This window comes from Protopterus annectens, chromosome 5.part0 (genome assembly GCF_019279795.1).
Source record: "Protopterus annectens isolate FY-2018-M chromosome 5.part0, PAN1.0, whole genome shotgun sequence".
NCBI classification, from domain to species: Eukaryota; Metazoa; Chordata; order Ceratodontiformes; family Protopteridae; genus Protopterus; species Protopterus annectens.
Window position 1 is genome coordinate 1,529,964,973 of NC_056735.1, and position 25,818 is coordinate 1,529,990,790.

Below are 25,818 nucleotides of genomic sequence, written 5' to 3' on the forward strand. Positions count from 1 at the left end.
GGGGGTTTGCACTGAACTTGTCTGCCAGGATGTGGGCAATGTCAGTTGGTCCAGTGTATTTTTGCCATTTTGCAGTAGCTGACAGCATATTTGAGAGTTGCCACCTAAATGTTTGGTATAGCTAGCGAAGGCTTTGTGGTTGTTATTCTTACATTCCTTGGCAATTTGTCTTTAGAAACTGGCCTTGGATTATTTTATGAGCGATCCTTGTTTCTTCCTAATAATGATCAGTGATGCCTTTCCTTTTGTGAAGTTTGCTCTATCATGTGTTCATTTCCTCCTTCTGTTATATAGCTTATTTATGAGCAATGACCACCAGATTGGTTTCTTATTTTTGTAGGAGTGCGTCTTGGTTTTATTTGGGATGTCTCGATCCATGCATCCCTGTAGATGCTCATAGAATGTACTTGTAAATGATTCTGCAGATTGTATAGCATTATCCTATAGCAAGGGGGCTTTGGAACTTTTCACTTTGGTTTTGAGAAGTGTGCAGTTTGCTTTTGAAAATTTCTTCACAGTGGTTTCCTTGACTGGGGTGGGGGGTGGGATGTGGATGTCCAGTGTGATTACTTTATGATCTAATATTACCAGCGAGGGGTTTCTCTCTGTTGAGGAACACTGGTATCCCATGTTGGTGATGATCAGGTCCAGTATGTTGTCACTTTTAGTGGGCATGGTGACCAGCTGTTCCAGGGCGTTTTAGTTTTTAAACTCTAGGAAGCATTGGGCAAAGGAAGTTGTACACGAGTAATTCTCCCAGTCAATGTTTGGGTAGTTGTAATCTCCTCATATAATGGTGCTTGGTAGGACATTTATATTTTCCACTGCTCTCAGGAATACTGAGTGAGGTTCCTGAGACAAGGTAGGTGATCTGTAGCAGGCTACAATCTGATAAGCAGCTTTGCCCAAAGTTAGTTGCACTTGCATGGTCTCCAAGGCCTCATGCTGTGCCACTAACTTGAAGTTGTGGGTATCCATAAGGTAAATGGATACACCCCTTCCTGTTGTATTTCACTCTGGGTTTTGGGGCCAAAGATCAGAGGGATTGTGAGTGTTTTACGTGGAGCATGTCCAACAGCTCTGTGTTTGACATAGCTTTGTATGTTAGGCAGAGATCACCTCTGAGTAGGCGATATGCGAGAGAGTACAGCTGGAGCATTTTGAGACGGTCTGTGTATGGCATGTATTTCAGGCCACTCATGCTCTTTGTGAGGTATTTCTTCAGGCTTTCCAGTTGTTGTAGATGCCTTGTGAGGTACATAGCAAAAGGGGCATTGTACTCTATTTTGGATCTAGTGAGTGATGAGTAGAGGGGAACAATGTCCTCTTCTATTCTGCATGAGACACCTTTTGTGATGAGGTGTGCCACATAGAAGGATTTCCTGACTACTGTGGGGATGTGATTATCACAGGTGTGTCCACTGTCCACCTCTGACCCAAGATCTCTTATCACACTTTCAATGTTAAGTATACTACCGCCTATGTTGTAGTTCATGGCTACAGAGTTTTTACCAAAGGGGATAACAATGCACTTTTTGGCATTGAGCTTGAGACCATGGCTTTGACACCAGGCATCTGTCTCAGTGAGGTCCTTTTGTAGGATGTCCACATCTTTAGTAGTTTCAGTTATGGCTCCTACTTTGCAGTCATCTGGAAACTTCATTAGCCACAGACCTTCCATGTTAAAGTTTACTTCAGGGAAGTAGATACCAAACAGGACAGGACCTAGTACTGAACTCTGTGGTACTGCACTTGTCACTGGTCCAAAGTTGTACTTGGAGTCTGCTACTCTCACAGTGTGTGTTCTGTCAGTAGCCAGTTGGCAACCCATCTCGTGACATAACAATTTATAAATAGTTTAGTGGGTTTATCTATAATTCCAGAGTGGGGGAAGGTGTTGAAAGCCGTGGCAAGATATACATAGGCTGTGTGAACCACCTTACCCTTGTCTATGGTTCTGGTGACTGCTTCAATGATGTCTGTCTGGTATAGGAGACATGATATACCTTTTACAAACCCAACATAGTTGTGGTCCAGAGTTTGGAGATTACCAATGTCTTTTTTTATAAGTTATATGATGATACATTCCATGGCCTTGCAGAGCAGGCTCATCAGGCTAATGGGGTACTAGTTCCTGGGGTCCATGGTGGCTCCCCCCCTTGTGTAGTGGGATAACTGTCACTGTGCACCATTCAGCAGGCACAAAGCCTGAGGTGAGGCTATGACTGAACATGGTACGTCGGTGTGGTGCCTGTTGGTTCTGTAGTTTGTGTAGAACACAGCCTGGGATGTTATCTGGTCCCATGGATGCTGTGTTCCTGGTTTTGGAGAGTATTTTTTACCTGTGCAGCCGTGATGTCAGCAACTTTGCAGTCTTCCATTATAGAGATGTGCTCTTTCATGGGTGAGAGGGGGGTAAATTTAGCACTGATCCTATCTGCCAGGATGTTGGCAATATCAGTTTGGTCTGTATATTTAGTGCCATTGTGCTGTAACTCAGAGCAGATCTGAGTGTTGCCATTGAGATTCTTGACATAGCTATAGAATGCTTTGTGGTTGTCTTTAGAATCAGTGTCAATTTTGTTTTCATAACTAGCTTTGGAGGATTTTATCAGGGATCACAGCTTCTTACTGATGTTGACCATGAAGCTCCTCCCCTCATGGGATTTTACCCTCTTTTGCAACAGTTTCTTCCTTCTGTTGTGCAGTTTGTTTATGGCAAGGGAACAGCAGATTGGCTTCCTTTTCTTGGAGGATAGCATCTTGGTTCTGTTTGGGATAGCATGATGCATGCAGTCATGTAAGTGCTTATAAAGTGCAATTGTGAAGGATTCAGAAGTCGTAACTGTATTGCCCATCTGCATGGGTGTCCTGCAGTTCAGCACTTCTGTCTTAAGAAGCATGAAGTTGGCTTTGGAGACATTTTTTAACATGGTTTCCTTAATGGGGGTGTGGGTCCAGAATGTGGATATGTAGGGTAATTAGCTTATGGTCACATGGGACCAATGAGGGGCTGACTTCAGGTGTGGAACACCGGTCATGCAGGACAAACCAAACCCCGTAACCAAAACAAATAACAACAGAGTGAGCTAAATGCTATTCATTGCCAGAAGTCTCAGCCTCCCGATGCACACACTTGGGGCACTTCTCATTATGGAGAATACTGATATCTGTGCAGTAACAGAAACCTAGTTCAAGGCTCCAGAGAGTACACCAGCACTACCAGGATACTACTCATTCCATACCTTCCAGCATTAGAACCTGAATCATAGCACATAGGGCGAGGATGTATCCATATTCATCAAGGATACCTACACCTCTCTTTACATGCTCTCTACAGGATATTTACCCATAGAATGTTGCACAGCAATGTTCTTCACACTTCACAGGGGTGGGGCCACAAAAACCCCTTGGCATTCATGCTCTATGAGCCTGATGAGTGTGTTCTGCAAGGCAATGGAGCCAATCATAATGGAAGTCAACAATACAGATATTGGGAACCTTCACACAGTTGAGCACACCCAATTTGGCTTCGTCAAATGCAGACCATACCACCTGAACTGGGAGGATTTCTTTGACAGTTACCCAGGCTACAGATGATTGAAATGAGCTCAACACAGCCTACCTATACCTCGCTAAGGCCTTTGACACCATTCCCCAGTCAGGTATCATAGATTAACTCACCAACCTGGCCATGAATCCATACATCAAAAGATGGATTGCAAACTGGCTCACAGATAGATCCCACACATTAAGAGTTTCTGGCTACATGTCAGACTCTACACTGGTAATGACTGGTGTCCCCCAAGGTTCAGTCCTGGGGTCCCTCCTGTTTGGTATAGACTTATCAAATGTACATGCCAACACTGGAGGGTTGTGGTTGACTAAGTCTGCTGGGAACTGTAAAGTGTTTGCATAATAGATTCCCCGGAAGACAGACATATACTCCAGAAGGGACTCTATGAGACAGATGTGTGGTGTCAGAATCATGGCCTCAAGCTCACTGTGGAGGAATGCATAGTGATCCTCTTTGTTGAAAACAAAATACCCACAAACTACCACATAGGTGTTACCCCCTTAAAAATGACAAGGTGATAAGGGATCTGGGGACACAAGTAGATAGGCATCTTTCCTTTGACAACCATGTTGCCAAAGTGATTGGGAGATCCTATGTGGCCCACCTAATCAACAAAGGGTTTGCATCAGGATCCAAAGAAGTAGTGTTGGCACTCTACTCTTACGTCATCAGACCCATCATTGAGTACAGTGCACCATTTTGGATGTACTCGACTTAGCATATCCAGCAGCTGTAGAGACCACATAGGTACCTCACCAAGAGGTTAACTGGCCTCAAACAGTTGTGTTATGCAACATAACTGGTAAAACTATATCTATTCTTTGTTGCGTACCGCCTACTCAGAGGCACACTCTGCCTAACATACAGAGCCATGTCCAACACACAACTGTTGAACATGCTCCATCTACAGATAGCAACATTGAGTCACCCTACGCATTCCAGGGATATGAACCTCATCAGAAAGATGAATACAACATGCTGGTGGGATAAAGTACCATCCCAGACACTTGCCTTACTGTGGAACAGAGTCCCAATGTACATCAGACAGAACCCCTCGCTGACACTCTTCAATTGGAACCTTGATGAGTGGATGGGAAACAGACAATTCATGCCAGGCATCACATCAGCAGCCCCACTAGAAAGGGGCTTAGGGTACTAACTATTAGAACTAGGCCTTGGGAGACTACCCAATGGTGTGGTGAAAGCTGCACAACTTGCGTAGGCTGATATATGCCTTCGTGGAGATAGTCTATTACATACCTATGAACCTATGTGACAGGTACATGTCTACAGATAGTAGATATGTACTTCATTGTACAGTTATGTTGTACAGCAGGCACATGGACCACATACACTGTAATGCTTACAGATACTGGTGGCTGTTATGTACAGTGGGAGAGATGTGCACCTCACGTGCCATTGGGATGTGTACTGGGTGGGACAGTCCTGGATGGCTCCCTGTCATGGTCACCCTCTTGCACACATCTCTGCCCATCCATCTTTGGCTCATTATGTTGTGTTCCCCCTACATATATATATATATATATATATATATATATATATATATATATATATATATAGGTACATAGGTAGGTAATAGGCTATCTGCCTGAAGGCATATATTAGTATGGCCAGAGTGTGCAGCTATCACCACCCATGAAGTTAGTTCCCTAGGCCTCTGTGTAGTAGAGCTGATGAAGTGATCCATGGTGTGACAGTTCCGTTTCACATACACTCATCAAGGCTCCTCTGGAAGAGTGTCAGTGAGGGACTCGGCTTAATGTCGGTTGGGAGCCTGTTCTAAAGCAAGGGAAGTCTGTGAGTTAGTAATGCATCCCTCCAACATGTTTCTATTTAATGTTGTGATTATGATATTCCTAGAGCATGTGGTACAGTGAGCTTGGGTTTACTTCAGATAGCGCATGTACATCAGTTCTGCATTGGACATGGACCTGTCTGTTGGGCAGAGATCTCCTGAGTAGACAGTATGCAACAGAGTACAGATTGAGTTAAATTCAGTCTTGTTGCATGGGGCAACTGTTTGAGGCCAGTAATCCTCTTGTTGAGGTACTTCAGTGGTCTTTACAGCTGCTGTAGGTGCCTAGTCAGACTCATTGCAAGTGTGTTGTGGTACTCTCTGGTGGGACTGATGACTGATGAGTAGAGGGAACCTCTTTTGACCTACATGCAAAGACCTTGGCAGTTTAAGGGAACCACTTTGTGAATGTGTTTCTGGAAGTAGAGATGACTATCCACATGTGTCCATAGATCCCTTATTATCACCTCCATATTTAGTGTGTTGGCACCTATGTGGTATTTGTATGACTGTAGCTTGAGGCCATAATTTTGACACCACATCTGTCTGACCGAGACCCTTTTTAAGGATGTCTCTGTTGTCCCAAACATCGATTATGACAACTTTTTTGCAGTCATCCACAAACTTTGCTAAACATAGCCCTTGTGTGTTTGACTGTATTTCTGAAAAGTATACACCAGACAGGAGGGGTCCCAGGACTGAGCCATGGGGGACAGCAGTTGTTACCAACTTGAGCAGGAGACCACAATTCTTAACTTGTGGGATCTATCTGTGCCCCAGTTGGCAATCCACCAGATGACATACATATTTATGCACAGGTTGTTGATTTTGTGGATATGACATGTGTCTGGGATGTTGGAAAAGGGCTTTTCAAGGTCTATGTGGGATGTGTGTAGCTCATTTCATTGATGTATATCCTGGGTGACTGCCTTGAAAACAGTCTAGCAGGTTTGGGAACCATGATCTGCCCCTGACCAAACCAAAATTGGTAGGGTTGGGTGTTTGTAGGCTCGCAATAGCTCTGTTTATGAGTTCCATCATGATGGACTCTGTGGCCTTGCAGATCAGGCTTAATAGGCTTATAAGACAATAGTTCCCATGGTCTGTTTTGCACCAACACTTGTGGAGTGCCAAATGTTGCTGTAACGCATTCAACAGTTTCATATCCTGTACAGAGGGTAAGTCTCAACAGAGTGTTCAGGTGCAGGGTCTGTTTGTTTTGAAGTTCACGTATGACACAGCTAGGGAAACCATGTCAACCCATAGACACCATGTTTTTAGGTTTGGAAAGTGCTGTTTAACCATTGTATATGTGATTTCTGGGTTTTCACAATCTCCAGGTATGATAATGGGCCCTTTTGTCAGTGAGAGGGGGGTAAGTATGTATGAACCTGTCTGACAAGATGTTGGCAATGTCAGTCATGTACATGTATTCATTTACAGTTTGCACTGACTCAGAACATATATGAGTTTACATTGATATTTATGACATAGTGAAAGAAAGCTTCATGGTTCTCTATGGACTCTTTGACAATATTTTTGCCAGAACATGGATTGGATAATGTTAGGAGTGCTCATTGTTTATAGATGATACTGATCGGAGATTTATTTATCTTCTTTGAATTTTCACTTTCTTTGAACAACTTAAATACTTGTAGTACATAGTTTGATTATGACAGGAGTCCAATATATTATATGGGTCTGTTTTCATATAACTGTGTACGCAAGGCAGGATTGGTGAATAGTGACAAGTTTCTGGGGTAAGAACTGCAACTGCCAGATATGTGTGGCCCACTGCTGTACTCAGACATGGCCTAAGTGTGTGAGCATGCCCAGTAAGACCTTTCAGTATGTTGTTGACTGACATTTGCTTCATTTATTTGTGTGTGAGCATGCCCAGTATGACCTTACATTATATTGCTGACTGAAATTTGCTAAATTTGTTTAAGTGTGTGAGCATGCCCAATATGGACATATATACTATATGTGTGTGAAAAATCATGTTGGTTTTTACTTCAGGGCTCACCTTTGTGTTGTACATCGACAGGAAGCACTCTGTGCCTGCAGGGCTTCCATGAGTCACTTTGCATAGACTTATCAACATTTCTATATACAGGGGGGACAGCTATTATTTGTAAATTTCTACACACACCTGATTGTTACTGTGGGTGTACATAGGATGAGGGGTTCACCTGACACTTATACACATTTGCTAGGCCTGCACTGCTATGTCAGGTACTCCATTTCAGTCTGTACTGTTGCCTATCATACTGGCTTGAGGCATACTACTGTACTACAGATCTTAGCTTCCAATTTCACATATATTAGTTTGTGACTTCATAGCCTACCCAACCCACATCACACTGCCTGGCCTGCTGTTATCTGTCTGCATAGGCCTGGGGGGAAGTTACTCATATGCCTCTTCAGAGGGAATGACACAGCATTTGTTTGTGTTGCGTTAGTCTACAATTGTCCTGCTGTGTCTGTGCCAGTGAAATGCTGTCATGGCTTAGTGGTTCAATACTGTGACTATAGTGCACAGTATCCTGTGTTTGAGCCCTGTCACTGCTTTTGATTTTCCTGCTGAGCAGACCTGACTGGTTAAGGAACAGTAAAGCAGGTGTGAGCATGTTTACCCGACTTTGCTCGACTTTGCCTGACTTTGCCCAACATTGCCCAACATTGCTCAATGTTGCCCGATGTTGAGCTAGTTTGCATGGCGCACAGCTCCAGGCAATTGTGCTTAAATATGCTAAATAGTGGCAAAATATGCTTAGCACTGCTTTATATTGCTTAAAATAGAGCAATCATGCCTCAGGTGGTGCTGCAGGGCTGCCTATGTCGGATGCACATAGTACACTTCCTATACATGTTTGAAAACAGGTAGTGTCAAGTTAGCCATCCCTTTTATTGTATGTGCGAGTCAGAGAGAGGTGTCATTTCCAGGGTTCCTACTGAGTCAGTGTATGTGCTATGCATTGTCTCTTTGCCAAGGCCAAGGCATACTGGGCACGCCTCCTTCTGCCTACTGGGGCAGGCTCAGGTTGTTCCTCCTCCGAGCCACGCTGTGCCTGTGCAGGCCTTGGCATTGGTGGGGGGGTGTTTGGCCCTACCCCATGCTGTTCCTGCTGCAGCTGTTTTCACAGGATCATATTGTGTAGCATGGCACATAGCATGACAATTTGGGGACATGTAGTTGGTGAGTACTGCAAGGCTCCACCAGATGGTAACAGGCACCGGAACCGTGACTTGAGCATCCCAAACACACGCTCGATAATGTTTCTTGTTTGTCCGTGTGCCTCATTATGGAGTTCTTGTTTGGGTGTGTGTGCATTTTTGATGGGTGTCATCAGCCACAGCTCCAGTGCGTATCCAGCATCCCCCACTACGTGACCACCAGGGATGTCCCCATTGGCTAATCTCTGGTACAGCTGTGTCAGATGCCAGATGTGGGAATCGTGATAGCTTCCAGGGCAGCCAGCACACACATTCATTATTATGCCCTGGGCATCACACACAACCTGGCAGTTGATTGAGGGAAGCCCTTGCGGTTGATGTAGACCCTACCTCGCTCACCAGGTGGTGCTTTGATGTGTATGTGCGTGCAGTCTATTGTACCCACTACCTCATTGTATTCTGCTATTTGGTGGAAAAGATGCATATTGCTGGCCAATGCCTCACTGGAATTGGGGAAATATATGTGCTCACCGACATGTGCTGACATGGCATCCAGGAACTGGTGCAGTACCCTGGATGCTGATGCCTGTGAAACCCCCATCATATCACCAGTTGGTCTCTGGAAGGTATCTGTAGCTAGCATTCGTAGGCCAACACATATCTTGGTATCCACTGGGATGGGTTCCCCTCTGTTGGTTCTGTGTGAGGCATGGCCGGAACAGCTCAACAATTTGCTGCAGGAGGTCTCTGTCCACTCTATAGCACTCCATTATCTCAAGCACATATAGCCCCTGGTAGGTTACCCTGGGTCTGTACACTCTTCTCCGTCTCTTCACTATGGGTTGCTCAGCAGCATTCACAACATCACCACCCTCAGCATCTTGCGCATGTTGGTTTATGATAGCAATAGTAGCCCCTAACATTTTGGCTAACTTAAGCTTTTTAAGTTTTCACTCTTTGTATACTGCAGTGTTGCAGAGTTCTTGGGAAAAAACAGGGTAGACTGCTGTTTGCAGAGTTTAAAGAGCTGGGCTGGGCTGGGCTAGTCGACTGCCTGTATAATTGACTGATTCTGATATATTTCACCTGGCAGCTCTGCTAGTTCTCCTTGGTTAACTTCCTACTACTTCTTTCCCTTCCTTTTCCCTTTCTGTTTCCACAAGGGGCAGTGTCGTGCAAACAAGTGCATACATGCGCACACAAGCGCACACGTGCGCACACAGTGTAAGCATGTTTGCAAGAAATTTCAGATATATCCACGGCATACACCTCTGGTTTCTTGTTTTCAGCTAGGGCAACTGTAGACACACCTCTTGCAATCCTGAGCAATTAAGGGCAAACACAAGCCACTGTGCTCCAATCAGCTTATAGTCTTTCAGACATACCCCCTCATGATGTCACCTATCTTCTACTCTACTACTCACCTACTCCTACACTTACACTCTAGGGACATGGCTCACATGCCGGGGAAAATTGGCATTCACTATCCTTATCCTCATTTGCATAGGATTGCCTACTAATGCTTGGTTACATCTCTCACACTGAGCCCCCCCCCCTTTAGCAACCACTACTCAGTGGCCATGTTGTTTTCAGCCTGCCATTCACCTGCATGGCAGAACAAGCTTTTTAATGAAAATGGCCATTTTTGGCTATTTTTCAATTTTTTTCATTTTATTTAAAGTGCAGCATGTTTGCGCGGCGCTGCGCTATGCTTAAACATCGGTGATCGGGAAAAAATGGATTTTAAGGCTTTACAACATTTGCAAATGCTAATGGCCTTATATTTGGCCAGTGGCATGCTTCCTCAACTAGATGCATCCTTTATTTGGAGCTGTCATAGCTCCATTTAGCTATTTGCAGAACAGTACTCCGTTACCAACGGAGTACATTTCTGCAAATAACACTACTCTTCCACGGACAGGTTAGTGTTTCCTGGATCACAAATTTACCTCATTTGCATAGCTTTCAGCAGCAAATGAGGTAATTTGCATACCATAACACTGTCTTTGCAAGAGTAGCTTTAGAAGCTCTCATGCACACCCCTGCCGGCTATTGCTGGATCACTCGGCAGACATATTGGCTGTCTGCCGTCTTACACTACTCTTAGACTCCGTGCAAGCCTTTGTAAATCCAGCCCATATACTTTCCAAGGGATGGTGAATTGCAATAGCAGGAACCTAGTATATGTTGCAACCTGTAGTATCTGCACAGCTTATTATATAGGCAAAACGAACAGAAAGTTCAAGGAACGTATTCTTCATCACATATGTGATATAAGAAACAAGGTAGAAACTAATTCTCTCTACCAACATATCTCTAGATTTGAGAACCACTCTTTTAGATTTATGGCTTTATCGAACATAAAAGAAAGTATACGAGGTGGTGACCTAATGAATAAAACGGGAGCTGAAGAAGCAAGGTGGATTATGGATCTGAGAGCAGATCATCCCCCAGGACTGAATGGGGTAGTACCCCTAAAACCTATATTAAAAGAGCGAGGCCTGAGAAATAAAAAGTGAATACAATCTAAGCTTTCACTTTAAGGAATGATGTCTTCAGAATGGGAGTGGCAACTGCTTTGTATATAAAAAGGAAGTTTTTCTTATTTCTAACAGGATCTGAAGAAGGTTAAGCATAACCAAAAGCACTTATCCTGTATTTTACTGTTTGTTTTACTATTTGTTTTATACAACAAAGAGTTTTTAACAGTCTAATTAGAACTGAGAAGCTCCTACTTAGATCACTGTTTGTATCAAGAGTGCTTCAGCTGTCTTTAACAGCTCATCAGTTCCTATAAGAGCTAGCAAGCTTCAAGTTAAACTGCTGTTTATATTAAGAGTGCTTTAGCTGTTTCTTACCAGCCCAACAATTCTTGTAAAAGCCGCAAACTTCCACTCTAACTGCTCTTTGTATCAAGAGTGTTTCAGCTGCTGCTAACAGCTCTACAGTTTTAGCGAGCTGCAATTTAAACTGCTGTTTGTAACAGCTCAACAGTTCTTGTAAGAGCTACCAAGTTTCCATCTAAACTACTGTTTGTACTGAGAGTGTTTCAGTTATCTAAATATTTGAGAGCAAGAGGTGGCACATTCATTCTTTTTTCTTATACATTTTATATTTGTTTGAACGGCCTTTAGTGGTGTGATTTGCTTTTTGTGCTTAGTATTTTCATTTGCCTATCACTCCATACTGCTTTGCTTGCATGGAGAATATGGAGAATTTATTAAATGGAAACAATTCTTTAGAAGCTGTAAACAAAAGGACAGCTACAAACCTCCAATTAGATGTGCTGAATCCGTTATTAATGTTGAACTTGGAAAGCAATGAAATAGAGGTGAGCTCTGTTGAGGAAAATAAGAATAATTTTGTTGATGTAGTCAAGGAAGTGGAAAATGCCGCATATAATTTGAAATGCTTAAAATGGCAGCGCTTTCATATGGAGGCCTGCCTTCACCATCAAGTAATTCCTAGGGGACTGCGAGTTAGATGCATGCTGAGCTATGGCAATGCATATCCTGACTTGTTAGCAAAATGGCAAAAGTTGAATATTGAAACAAGTTTTAGGTATATGAAAATTCTCATAGAGTTTTTTTAAGCCTCATGAGAAAGAACTTAGTAATCTGCTTGAAGTGAAACAAAGAGAACTAGAAGAAATGGATCTGACAGAAACAAATCTATCGCAACTAATTACATTACAAGAAAAATTGGATGCATATGATACTAAACTTAAAGTAGTCAACTGTGGCAAACTAGCTAGAGACTATAAAGATTTAAAAAATGGCCATTTATTTGAATGGCTGAAAGAACAATGAGAAGGCACGAACTTGCCAACGAAGCAAGATGTAGCCCCAGAACAGTTGGTTTCAGAACCATTGAAAGAAGGGTTCAGACCCTTTAGGAAGCTCAGTAACAAAACCAATAATAATAATAATAATAATAAAAAAAAACGGGAAAATATACGAGGACTAGCAGTGCAGGTTGATGTGCATGCTAATAAGGCATATGATACAGTGGGAAAGAAACAGAAGAATGGTTGTATAGTTCATAAGAGAAGAAGGTGAAATTGTGGTACAAACACAGAAAGAAGATCCTATGACTGAAGTAGGAGAAACAACAATGCCTTCGATTTCTGATAATATGACTGGAACAATCCCTAAAAAAGGATCAACACATGTACCCCTCATGCAACAACTTCCTTTTTTATTACAGACAAAAACATTCCAGAGCCCAAGATTGGCAAGCAGAGAGAGGGAAAAAAGAAAAGTGAATTAGATAACCACAAAGTCTCATTCATTGTAAATATTTCTGGGTTACTGCTAAGTGAAGAGCAATTAAGTGTACTTGAGAAAGGTCTAAGTTTCATACCCTCCATACAATCACCATTACATGAAATAGTAACAGACTTTAAGTGTTTTGGTCGAAATGTTACTTTGAAGCATATATTTGGTAGTAAAGATGGTGATAAAGATGTCAAGACAAGCATATATAAAAAAAAAAAAAACGAGTAGCTTTGTTCCTGCTATTCATCCTTCAGTGGAAATGTTCACTTGACTTTGTGAACAAGAGATATATGAAAACAGGCAAGGGAATAACTCAAACATAAAAGAAAGTATACGAGGTGGTGACCTAATGAATAAAATGGAAGCTGAAGAGGCAAGGTGGATTATGGATCTGAGAGCAGATCATCCCCCAGGACTAGTACCCCTAAAACCTATATTAAAAGAGCGAGGCCTGAGAAATAAAAAGTGAATACAATCTAAGCTTTCACTTTAAGAAATGATGTCTTCAGAATGGGAGTGGCAACTGCTTTGTATATAAAAAGGAAGTTTTTCTTATTTCTAACAGGATCTGAAGAAGGTTAAGCATAACCAAAAGTGCTTATCCTGTATTTTACTGTTTGTTTTACTATTTGTTTTATATAATAAAGAGCTTTAACAGTTCAATTAGAACTGGGAAGCTCCTACTTAGATCACTGTTTGCATCAAGAGTGCTTTAACTGTTTTTAACAGCTCAACAGTTCTTGTAAGAGCAAGCAAACTTCCACTCTAACTGCTGTTTGTATCAAGAGTGTTTCAGCTGCTAACAGCTCAACAGTTTTAGCAAGCTTCAATTTAAACTGCTGTTTGTAACAGCTCAACATTTCTTGTAAGAGCTACAAAGCTTCCGCCTAAACTGCTGTTTGTAGTGAGAGTGTTTCAGTTATCTAAATATTTGAGAACAAGAGGTGACACGTTCATTCTTTTTTCTTATACATTTTATATTTGTTTGAATGGCCTTTAATGGTGTGATTTGCTTTTTGTGCTTATCATTTATGAACTGGTGAAATGTAGTCAGTGCCTCTTTGGTACTGGCATTTGGAGATGCTCACACCACTAAATTCCCTTGGCAGGTAGAAGGGTCTGCATTTTAGTGACATAAACACAATGCTCTCTGAACAGTGGGTCTTAACTAGTTTGCAGTTGTTGCACCAGTTGTTTACATAAATACAGACATCCACTCCTCTGGCTTTACCACTGAGAGCCCGGTCCCTGTCAGGTTGAAATAATGTCACCCCTTCCACATGGACTGCACTTTCATTAATATTAGTGTTCAACTACATCTCAGTGGAGAGTTCCAGCCTTAAGTGATTCATCCAGAGACCAAACATTTGCAAGTAGCATGGATGGAGGTGCAGGCCTGTGGGGGTTGGCTTTAAATCTTGCAGTTATACCAGCCCTAGAACCACGTTTCCTTGTTCTGTCACATCTCCTTCTTTTAATATGCATTGTCTGAGTAGTGGGGGACATGTTTTCTCACATCAATGCACTTATGGCCATGTTGTAATATGATTCACAGTTCGTTAAGTTCCTGGAGCGTGTTAGGCCTTTTAGGCCTCACTAACAGCAACTTATCAAACACACAGCACAACAGACTAAGAGATCACATTTCCAGCAGTATATCAGCAGTATAAATTAGCATGCCTTCTGCCTTTTCTGTTGATTCTGATTTAAAATAAGACAAATAATGCACATTCCTCTGTGTGAGGAGGGTCAGTTAGGCAATAGTTATTGTGTGTGTGTGTGTGTGTTTGTGTGTGTGTGTGTGTGTGTGTGTGTGTGTGTGTGTGTGTGTGTGTGTGTGTGTGTGTGTGTGTGTCTGTGTGTGTGTGTGTGTGTGTGTGTGTGTGTGTGTGTGTGTGTGTGTGTGTGTGTGTGTGTGGGTGTGTGTGGGTGTATGTGTGTGTGAATGTGCGGTTGTGTGCGCATTGAGGAATGTACTCCATCCATTCATCCCCAACCCCTTTTCACATTTTGCACATGAGGTTGGTGTGTCACTTCTGCAGTGACAATCATTTCGACCCATTCTTACTATCCATGTCTAAATTTCACATTTCCTTCAAGTACAATCACAAGAGTAAAGTGGTTCAAAGAATGTCATGGCATATAGAATTACTCATGTTTATCAGTACAGAAAAAACATCTTCAATATGCAAATCTTAGACTGTGTTATTTGGGGGGGATATAACAGTGTACAAAAATACAAAAAGAACATGTAAGAGTGATATGTTCATGGAAAAAAAGATAGCAAGATGTTTCAGATGATTGACATGAGCTTGGGAGGATTAAAACCACAGCTGATGTGGGCATTCATGATAGCAGCTAATTTGCAGGAAAGAAATTTCTTTTCTTCAAAAAACTATGAAGTGAGTGCACTTATATGTGAAGTGCACAGTAACATTTGCTCTGCTATACAAGTGCAAATTTCAGATAAAATTAAAGGTGGAGATGAACAAGGATTTACAGGCTATGCTATAGGGTGGAAGTAGGATGCTTTCTATTTTCATTTAATGTCTGTAATTCTGACTGTAACATCTACAGAGATATACTAAATCAAAAATGAACAGCCAGCTGAGTGAAGCAGTGAAAAGCACAGGATGCCTGTCCTGGTTTGCAATGAATAGTTTCTTTGTAATGACAAGGTTGTGAAAGCAAGTACTGGCAATGGGTCAGCATTTATACCTATACATTTGTCCCAAATAAATCTGTCATTGACCGTTTCTATTTATAATAATACCCAGACCTTCATTCTTAGACACATAGTGCTGTGAAAATGAGCATGGATAACTGCAAAGCACAGGGAGATGATGCATAGACACAAGTAGTATGGCTTATCATGGTTAAATATAGAGTGGTATGCACTGCATTTAAATGATTCATAGGTTCATAGGCTCATAGGTTCATACTAGGCTATCTGCCCTAGGGCATTTATAAGCCTAGCCAGAATGTGTTTGGCTTTCGCCACCCATTTTAAATTTATTTTGCTATGCCCTTTTTCGAGGTTAGTATACTGCGCCTCTGTCTAACAGTGATACAGAAGTGATACCCGGGGTAAACCTACGATCTCCCATCCACTCATCAAGATTCCTCTTGAAGAGAGTCAATGAGGGACTCTGCCTAACCTGGACTGGGATTTTATTCCAGAGTGAAGGGTGCCTCTGGGTTATGAATCTGTCCCTCCAGCATGTCCTAGTTATTTCAGTGCTGAGGTTCAAGTCTCTCGAGCGCGTAGCTCGATGGGATTTGGATTTTCTGAGGTGCAGCATGTCCATTAATTCCGGGTTGGACATGGCTTTATACGTCAGGCACAGATCGCCTCTGAACAGGTGGTATGCCACTGAGTAGAGCTGGAGTTTCTTTAACCGGGTAGCATATGGCATCTGTTTGAGCCCTTTGATCCTCTTGGTGAGGTACTTTTGGGGTCTTTCCAGTTGCTGCAGGTGTCTGGTAAGGTACATCCCAAAAGGGGCATTGAACTCAATTATGGGCCTGATGAGGGATGAGTAAAAAGGCACGATGACCTCCCCTGATCTAGATGTGAATCCCTTCATGATTAGGTGGGCTATATAAAATGTTTTTCTAACCACTTTGGCTACATGGTTGTCAAATGAGAGATTGCTATCAACTTGTGTCCCCAGGTCCCTAATTACTTCTTCTGTCCTTAATGGATTACCACCTATGTGGGAATTTGTGGGCACTTTGTTTTTGCCAAAGGGGATGACTGTACACTTTTTGGCATTTAGCTTGAGGCCATGGCTCTGGCACCAGTTGTCTGCTTCTATGAGGCCCTTTTGGAGGATGCTTGTGTCAGCTGGAGTGTCGATTATGGCGCCCAGTTTGCAGTCATCTGCGAACTTGGTCAGCCACAGTCCTTCCGTGTTGGCCTGTACCTCCGAGAAATATATACCGAACAAGAGAGGTCCCAGGACTGAGCCTTGTGGGACACCACTTGGAACTGGTTTGGAGTCTGACATGGCTCCAGCAATTCTAACCATGTGGGTTCTGTCCTTGAGCCAGTTTGCAATCCATCTAGTGACATAGGGGTTTATATTTAAGCTGGTGAGCTTATCTATAATGCCCGACTGGGGTATTGCATCAAAGGCTTTTGCGAGGTCCAGGTAGGCTGTGTGGACCACCTTCCCCTCGTCAATCGCCTTGGTGACTGTTTCAAAGAAATCAACCAGGTTTAAGAGGCAGAATCTGCCCTTAACAAAGCCGAACTGGGTAGGATCCAGTGTCTGTAGGTCCCTAATATCTTTATTTATGAGGTCCATGATGATCCTTTCCATAGCTTTGCAGACCAAGCTAGTCAGGCTTATGGGACGATAGTTTCCAGGATCCGTTGAGGCACCACCTTTATGGAGAGGGACCACTGTTGCTGTACACCACTCTTTGGGCACATATCCTGTAGTAAGGCTGAGATTGAACAGTAGTTTTATGTTTGGGTTTAGCTCTTCTTGGAGTTCATATAGGACGCAGCCCAGGACACCGTCTGGTCCCATTGATGCTGTGTTTTTTGCTTTGGAGAGGGCGACTCTTACCTGAGAATCTGAGATGTCAGGGGGGCAGCAGTCTGCTGGGATAGATATTTGCCCTTTTGGTGGGGAGGGAGTTTGCTGAACCTGTCAGCTAGGATGTTGGCAATGTCTGTGGGTTCAGTGTATTTTTTGTCATTTTGGACTAATTCTGAGCATATCTGGTAATTACCACCCAGGTTCCTAACATAACTAAAGAAAGCCTTGTGATTATCTTTAGTGTCCTGTGCAATTTTTCTCTCGAAGCTGGCCTTAGACAATTTTATGAGTGCCCGTAGTTTTTTGCTAATACTGATCAGTGATGCCTTCCCTTTTTGGGATTTTGCTCTATCATTTAGTAGCTTCCTCTTTCTATTGTATAGTTTGTTTATGGCTGGGGTCCACCAGACAGGACGTCTGCCTTTGGAGGATTGGGTCTTGGTTTTATTTGGGATCGCATGATCCATGCATTCCTGAAGGTGTTCATAGAATGCATTTATAAAGGATTCTGCGGTCTGGACCGTATTTTCCACAGGCCCGGGGGCTTTGAAGGATTCCACCTCGGTTTTGAGGAGTGTGAAATTTGCTTTAGAGAAGTTTTTCACTGTGGTTTTCTGGGCAGGGCGTGGGGTCGGGATGTGAATATCCAGTGAGATTAGTTTATGGTCTGATCTTACCAGTGAGGGATACACTTCTGGTCTGGAGCATAGAGTCCCCATGTTGGTGATGATCAGGTCCAGTATGTTTTCTCCTCTTGTGGGAGTGGTAACACGTTGTTCCATAGCATTTGAGTTTATAAATTCTAGGAACCTTTGGGCTAGGGTGTTGGAGCTAGAGTAATGCTCCCAGTCTATGTTTGGGTAGTTGAAGTCGCCCAATATAATGGTGTTTGGAGAGACCTTCATATTTTCCAGTGTTCTCAGGAAGGCCGAGTGGGGTTCCTGGGTTTGGAAGGGTGGTCTGTAGCAGGCTATAAACTGGAAGGCAGTTTTACCCACTGTTAGTTGCACATGGATAGTCTCTGATGCTTCATGCTTTGCCACCAACCTGGAGGTGTGGGTATCTTTGATGAATATCGATACTCCCCTCCTTTTGTGGTTCGGTCCAAGTTTTGGGGTCGAAAAGCATGGTATGAGGTATAACCTGGTAGTGCTGGGGTGCTCTCGGGAGCCCTGAACCAGGTTTCTATTACTGCACAGATATCGATGTTCTCCATGCTAAGGAGAGTTTCGAGTGTGTGCATCTTGAGGTTTAGACTTCTGGCGTTGAGTAGCATTACTCTTAGTTTCTTATCCCTTGTGATACCTATGGAGGTGGGTTTGTCTTTTGAGCCTTGCCTAAAAAAGGCACTATGGGGGTAGCAAGAGCCTTTGCCAATATCCGAAAGCCCAGGGGTGACAGGTGCAAGCCGTCCCTAGCGAAGCATCATGGCTTGTCGAGCATATCATCCCAAGCTGACAGGCATTGGATCCCCTTTGAATGACACCAGTACTTAAGCCAATTGTTGAAATTGATCATCTTGTCTTCATATTGTGGCATCATTCTTGGTGAGGGTAAGATGCTACTCAAGGTCAGGGTCATACCGGCCTGGGCTACATGCTCAGAGAGCTCCTTTATGTCTCTTTTCATGTAGTCCAGGGAGGTACGTCTCAGGTCATTCACACCAGCATGGACAATGTCTGGGTCATATTTGTACTTGCCTTGGAGTGACCTGAGTGCTTGTGTTATATGGCAGATCCTAGCACCCGACAGGCTGCTCACCATGACCCTCTCCTTGTTCAGCCTGGTGAGCGGTGTAATAAATATAGAAATGAGGTTTCCAATGTGTGAGACACAGTGATTATAAAAGTGACAGCATCAAACATTGGTAGAGTGATTCATAGATCTATAAATGAGGCACACAACAAAGTGGCATATTCTAAATGACACAGCTTGACAGCTTACCAAATTATAGAATGTTTGCTATAGCAACAGTACAGCTGAGCGACGTGTTCATGACTGCTGCCAGAGCTAGTGCCCATGGAGTTGCATGATACGGTCCTCTGTGCCAATGCAGATTGTATTGATTCCATCAACACCCAACCATCCAACACTTCAACAAACAGTAGATCAAGGACCACTTCCATTTGGCTTGGGAGACAATATGACAGACTGTCACTTTCTGTACCCCACAAGTGGATTTAATGGGAATTTATGAACAGCCCTTCCCACTGACCACTAACGTATGAATAGCTTTAACCATCCTAGGTGTAGGGACCTTTCTGTAACCGATGGATGACCCACTATGAATACTGCAGGCATCACTCTCACATATCCTGTAACATTTCTTTGTCACATCGTTGCAACATAAGGTGGAGCATATATGGTTTCCAATAACTGCAGAGGACAGTACTACCACTATGTGGACATTTTACAACTTAGCTCATTTCCCTGAGGTCCATAGAACCACTGATTGAATACACATTGCCATCAGGGATCTCTCTGGTTCAAAGATTATCAGATACACTGAAAGGAAGGGATTCCATGCCTTTAAGTGCCAGCTGGTATGTAATGCTTAGGGTACCACCTATAATGTTTTGTCCGATCTGTACCAAAGGTTCATGTGAGAAAAACTTTCATTGGGTGATCTTGCTGGTAAGCCCATATGCAAGTGAATACAAATGCCAGTATATATGGTTTCCGTGCATATAGATACTGGGTCACATATAATGGTGTCACTGTTTTGTGTTACAACTGCTGCCACATATGTTTAAAATGACCCTTCATCTGCAATTGACAGACTATGACATATAACACCGTGCATGCAGAAACATGGAACATGGGGGAACACATTTTTTGATGAATGAAGATATGCTTTCACAGCCACCTCAAACCCAAAATTGAATGTTATCATTGCAGCATAGTCTCTAGGTGGTGGCTATCAGGGGAAGAGCTGTGTAGACCAACTGCTTTAGCCATCAGCTGTGGTGCACGAAATCTTGTAGATAGGAGAACATGAAGCCCAGGCAGCCCACCGTGTCAGGGCTAGCCACTCACTGGGGTAAAAACTAGCTCTAAATGATCCAGTCAGACAGATTAATGCTGCCAATACTGAGCATGGGTATTTGCCAGTGTTAAGTGGGTTAAGGACCAGAACTACTCTGACCTATGACAGAGACATGTGCTAACAGTGGGAAGGGTCTAGTGTCCCTTTTGGCCAGTGTGTGCTAACCACAAAGCCAAGCAGTCCTAGATCATTAAGGTACTGTCTGTCTGGTGTCCTGTTGCCCAGCTAAGGTTACCTGAGATAGCAATGTTGAGCAAGTTTATGACCAATTGACCTGCCACAAATGAATTAAGGATTGCTACACTGAATATAAGTTCTCTGACAGGATGCAACTTGAAAGAGGGTTTCATGATCATAAGGAGGATACTAGCCATCCTGTGCATCCAGCAGACAAGGTGCAAGAAAGCCACTTGACTTGGAGACCTAGAGTTTATAACTTGGAAGAAGATAGACAAGAAATGGTGTGGGAATTATGGTGAGGGAGACTTTTCTGAAAATAATTGAGGTATGTCATTAGAAGGAGTGATAGAATCATAACAATCAAACCACGGTATAAAGTTAGGACAGTATTCATAATCTTAGCCTATAACTCACAACAGGGTTGTGGTGGAAAGGAAAAGAGTCTATTCAGGCAGTAGGTGAAAGATTTACTAGATAAAGCAGGACAACATAGGTTGGTGTTGATAATTTGGGACTTGAATGCTCAATAATGGGGATAGTAAAACAGGATATGAGGACTGCCTGGGTCCATATGGGTGGAGTAATAGTAATAAAGAAGGAGAGGCTATTCTTAGACTTCCCTCTGACAAATGGACTGATGGTGGCCAACATATGGTTCAACAAGAGACACAGTCATAATATCACAAGAATGGTCAACGTAATACTCAATAGACTTCCTCCTAAGGGCATTAAGGCATTAAAGGTAGAATCAGCGATTGCCAAGTAATCTCCAGTGAAACAGTTGTCCTACAACATTAACCACTGGTAGCCACATTCAGCTGCAAGGAGTGGTCAGAAAAGGCTTTAAGATCAGCAGAGATTAAACTGAATATACGGAAGCTGACTGGAGTGAAAGCATAATGGTTCAAGGAAATATTCGGGAATCTAGCACCTCAGAAAGGAGAAGAAGAGGGGGCGTGGCCAAGGATGAACACAGGATAGCAGCAGATTTCTTCAGCTCCACCAATTTCATTACATTGACAGGAATTAATTACTTAAAAAATTAATTCTTGAAGTAATTTTCTTTCTAAATATGTTTGTTTCATATAGTTCTTGAAATATATCTAAAAAAGAAAGGAAATCTTAATAATATTCCTGTCAGAAATTACTTTGGAAATTTTCCTGTCAGTTTATCAGTCTGAAATGAGTTCCAGTAAGACAAATTCTCAAGACTCCAGCATCAAGAAAGAACTTCAGTCTCTGATAATTATAGTCCAGCAACTTACTGCTAAGATGGATAAAATGGATACTAAAATAGACACTTTCATAGAAAAACTACAAAACAAATAGACTTGTTACATATGGACCTGCAACAACAGAAGATCCAGATGACAGGCATAGAAGAAGCTGTGAATGACATGGAAAATAAAATACAAGAACAGGAAATCAACATTGAGTTTCTGCTGAAACAAAATACACATTTACAAACAAAGCTGGATGACCTGGAAAATAGATCTAGGCGCAATAACATTAGGATTTTGGACTGCCAGAAAATATTGAAGGTAACAATATTACTTCTTTTTAACAACATGGCTCCCTAAAACTTTAGATTTACCAGAAGCATTCTCTTTTGGTATCGAAGAGCACATAGATCTATAGCTAATACTAACTCTAACAAAACTATCCTAGATCAGTTATAGTTAGATTTCTATCATCTTTTGATAAAGAGATGGTTCTTAAATCTGCTTGGGCTAAAGCTCCTGTTAAGTTTAATGAGACAACTGTGCGTTTGACAATGACTATTCTTCCATGGTAATTGCTAAAAGAAAAGTTTTTCTGCCACTAATAAGGGAGCTTAAAAAAGCACAGTTTAAAACATACCTTCTGTTTCCTGCCAAGCTTAAAGTCTTCCTTCCTGATGGTCCTAAGGTCTTCGATGATTTAGACTCTGCTTTACTGTTTGTCAAAGAAAAAAGGATTTTGGATAAAATAGAAGAAATGGAATGGGCTAGTTCTTCATTAAAGAGATTGGCAACTGAAGCTTCCTGGAAGACTTCAGAGAAGAAGAAGAGACTAAAAACAAATGATTTGTTATATGTTTTTTTTCTCTCATCATTTTAGTTCATTATAAATCTTTTGAATATAGTTCCTGCATTTCCAGAAAGCCACAAATATTTTGGAAAAGATTTAATCAAAGTTATTCTCTATGTGCAAAGAAATGTTTTGTTTCATAACCAGTCAAAATGCCTGAGGATTTAATGGCAGGCTGTGACTCGATTTGTTTTTCTTTCTGAAAAAGTAAGGTTAGTAATTTGATACATTTTTTATCTTTACCTTTTTTTTCTTCTTCTTTATTATTTTCTTTGTTTAAACAATGACATTCTATTTAGATTATGTAGTGGGTAAAGGGTGGGGAGGGCAGGAGAGAACAGTAATGAAAATATCATTAATAGAATAATAACATATTTATTTCTTGTAAAAGTTTATAAGTTCTTCAAATGCTATTTCTAATTATACTTTCTTGATTATACTGCTTATGCTTGTTTGTAAATAATCTGTCATGCTTTAACTAATAATAATCAGAACTAAATAAGAGTAAATAATATGTTTTATTTTTAACTCTATTAATATAAACAGTAAGTAACATTCCATTGTATATACTTCTTACAGCTTTCTCTTACATTTTTATTTCTGCCTCACTCCCTTTTATTTTCTACTCTCTTTTCTTTTCTTTATTAATATATAGAAATGCTTTAGACTGTGTGGGCACAGTGAATAATAGGATTTGTATGAAAATTGAGTTGGGAGAAGAATGCTGAGTTTTATTGCTTGTTGGTAATTTTGAGTTTAATTTCACTTGCATAGAGGCTGTGATGATCTGTGGAATACATTGTGGAGGCTCTGTCATGTTTAGATGCATTTACACTGCTAAATGAATGTTTGTCACTAGTTTTTAATAAGTTTCCCGCCAAAATGTTAAGAGAGACAATCTGGGATGTGGGCTGTCTTATGCACAATGTCCTTGAGTTACCTCAGAATCTTCAAATCACAGAATTCTCACAGAGAAACTGAAAGCAGTTAGTATAAACATTGACAAGGTTATCACACTGACACACCACAGATTCAGGAAAAATACTCTGTTCATAAAATATGTCAGTTATAATGAGTTTAAATGATGTAGTTTCTTGTAGTAAGTAAATGTCTTATTTTAGAAGGCATAAAAATGAAACATTTATTTAAATGTTTTTGAAAATCTACTTAACAGCAGCATAATAATCTGTGTTAAAATTTGTGTTCCAAACATATACTTTACTATAACTCATTTAATTCATCTGATTGACAAACATAAATAATCTTATAACTCTATTCTGGAAGAAATGTCATGTGATATATTTTAAAGCAGTAGGTTAGCATGATTGTAAAATCTGGTTACCAATATGTGTTTGCTGTGCATTATTTTGTATAAAGCAGACAGATTTATTCTAGGGACAGCAAGTAGGATAGTGCTCTACTAACACACAACTCAGTGAGATCATATATATATATATATATATATATATATATATATATATATATGTGTGTGTGTGTGTGTGTATGTGTGTGTGTGTGTGAGTGTGATGGCTTTTTTTTTCTGAGAATCTGCATAATCCAATATGATTTATAATAATTTCTATGAATACAATATTTTACTCTATTGACAAAATGAATGTTTGCCACAAGTTTTAATAAGTTTCCCGCCAAAATGTTAAGGGAGACAATCTGGGATGTGGGCTGTCTCATGCATAGTGTCCATGAGTTTCCTCAGAAGCTTCACTCACAGAATTTTCACAGAGAAACTGAAAGCAGTTAGTATAAACATTGACAAGGTTATCACACTGACACACCACAGATTCAGGAAAAATACTCTATTCATAAAATATGTCAGTTATGATGAGTTTGGATGATGTAGTTTCTTGTAGCAAGTAAATATCTTATTTTAGAAGGCATAGAAAATGAAACATTTATTTAAATGTTTTGGAAAATCTAATTAACAGTAGCATAATAATCTGTGTTAAAACTTGTGTCCCAAACATATACTTTACTATAACTCATTTAATTCATCTGATTGGCAAGCATAAATAATCTTATAACTCTATTCTGGAAGAAATGTCATGTGATATATTTTAAAGCAGTAGGTTAGCATGATTGTAAAATCTGGTTACTAATATGTGTTTGCTGTGCATTATTTTGTATAAAGCAGACAGATTTATTCTAGGGACAGCAAGTAGGATAGTGCTCTACTAACACACAACTCAGTGAGATCATATATATATATATATATATATATGTGTGTGTGTGTGTGTGTGTGTGTATCTATGTATATATGTGTATGTGTATATGTATGTGTGTGTGTGTGTGTGTGTGTGTGTGTGTGTGTGTGTGTGTATATGTATGTGTGTGTGTCTGTGTTTATGTGTGTGATGGCTTTTTTTTTTTTTTTAGGTAATAACGCAGGTGTTTCTGAGAATCTGCATAACTATGCAATATGATTTATAATAATTTTTATGAATACAATATTTTACTCTATTGACAATAATGAGTTTAAGTAAATGCTCATATACAAACAATTCAAGATTTTTTTGGAAGCTGTTGATAGAATTCACATGACAGAAAATAGATGCATCTTAATGCATGTAATGTCTGAATCATATTAGCCAAAGTTTTTGATTTAAATGAATGTTAGAACATAATTTTCTCTCCTCTTGATTTCTAACATTAAGATTATTTGAATGCTATTAGAATTCAAGTGTTATATATTACATAGATCTATATAATAGTATGAACAGTTTTTAAAAAAAAAAAAAAAAGTTTATTTTAGTTTATATGATGCTGTTTTACCAAATGTGTAGTTTTGTCTTGATAGATAATTGAATTGAAAACTGTTAACCTCAGTTAAATATAACTAGTATTAAATTGATAAGGTGGTAGCTGAGGTACTGCTGCTTAGGGTAGGGGTTAACTTGAGTAGTAAATACTGCTCTAAGTTGGAGTTTTCAACTCCAGGCGGGATGCAAGGTTTAATCCTTACATTATTTTCACTTGCTCATTGTTATATGTATATAGTTTTGACATCCACAATATATTTTGTACAGTCATTGTCACTACAAACAAAATTGAATCCTATACAAAATCCCATAAGAGATTTAATAAATACAGCTATATTTAAAGGTACACCT